Raw genomic sequence first — 1463 nt, forward strand, 5'->3', positions numbered from 1 at the left:
GTAGCTCACTGGAATTACCTCTTTTTCTGGGATTAAAACCAAAAAGATACTGCTATAGCCATATATACCACAACATCATGCTACATTTCACATCTTGGGTTTTGGAGTGAAGCTATCAATCCTAACTTCTTTCTTAACTTCTCCAAAGTTAAACCATCTCTTTGAGCAGATGTGAAAATTAACAAAATAATGCGGGAAAAAGTTATCAGTACTGGGCCTGGCATTTATTAATAGTAATGCTTAATAAACTTCAGTTCTGATTGTTATTACAGCAAACAATTTCATTGCAATTTTTGTGAAAATTGCCCTAGGGTGCAAGATACTATCACAGTAGCAAGAATCATTGGGGAAAGGGTTGAAGAGAGACTGAACAGAATGGGATTTTTTTCTTGGTTTGTGTATGTGTAATTATGTAATCTTGGATGAGCAATTTAACTTCTTGAAGCCTCAGTTTCTTCATCAGTAAAACAGAGATAATACTAATGTTACGTGAAAATGAATTAAGATAATACATGTGACAAAAAATACTGAAGGAAACTTTTTGTGCTTATCTGAAATCAACAATGGAGCTCAAGTTCAGGGAACATGATTTAGAACCCCATATTTACAGGGCAGCAGCCAGCCATTGGGGCCACAGTGCCCTCTAGGGCCTTCTAAAAAGGGGGAAAATGCTGGGCACGGTGGCTCAAGCCTATAATCCCAGCACTTTGGGAGGCCAGGGCTGGCGGATCACGAGGTCTGGAGTTCAAGACCAGCCTGGCCAGCATGGTAAAACCCTATCTCTACTAAAAATACAAAAAAATTAGTTGGGCATGGTGGCGTATGTCTGTAATCCCAGCTACTCAGGAGGCTGAGGCAGGAGAATTGCTTCAACCTGGGAGGTGGAGGTTGCAGTAAGCCAAGATCGCACCACTGCATTCCAGCCTGGGTGACAGGGCGAGACTCCGTCTCAAAAAAAAAAAAAAAAAAAAAAAAAAGAGAAAAAAAGAAAAAAGGGGTGGGGGGGAATAGTCTTACCACAATCAACCGTGATCACTGGACCCTTGCTAATCTACATGTGGTCCATAAACCAGCAGCATAAGCATCACCTGGGAACCTAATAGGAATCTCAGGCCCCACCTCACAGTTATGGAGTTAGAATCTTCACTTTATTTTTTTTCATATTCATTATTATTTTATTTATTTATTTATTTATTATTTATTATTTTTTTATTATACTTTAATTTCTAGGGTACATGTGCATAACGTGCAGGTTTGTTACATATGTATACTTGTGCCATGTTGGTGTGCTGCACCCATCAACTCATCAGCACCCATCAATTCGTCATTTATATCAGGTATAACTCCCAATGCAATCCCTCCCCCCTCCCCCCTCCCCATAATAGGCCCCGATGTGTGATGTTCCCCTTCCCGAGCCCAAGTGATTTCATTGTTCAGTTCCCACCTATGAGTGAGAACATGTG

The sequence above is a fragment of the Piliocolobus tephrosceles genome, chromosome 3, assembly GCF_002776525.5.
Source record: "Piliocolobus tephrosceles isolate RC106 chromosome 3, ASM277652v3, whole genome shotgun sequence".
In the NCBI taxonomy this organism is placed as follows: Eukaryota; Metazoa; Chordata; class Mammalia; order Primates; family Cercopithecidae; genus Piliocolobus; species Piliocolobus tephrosceles.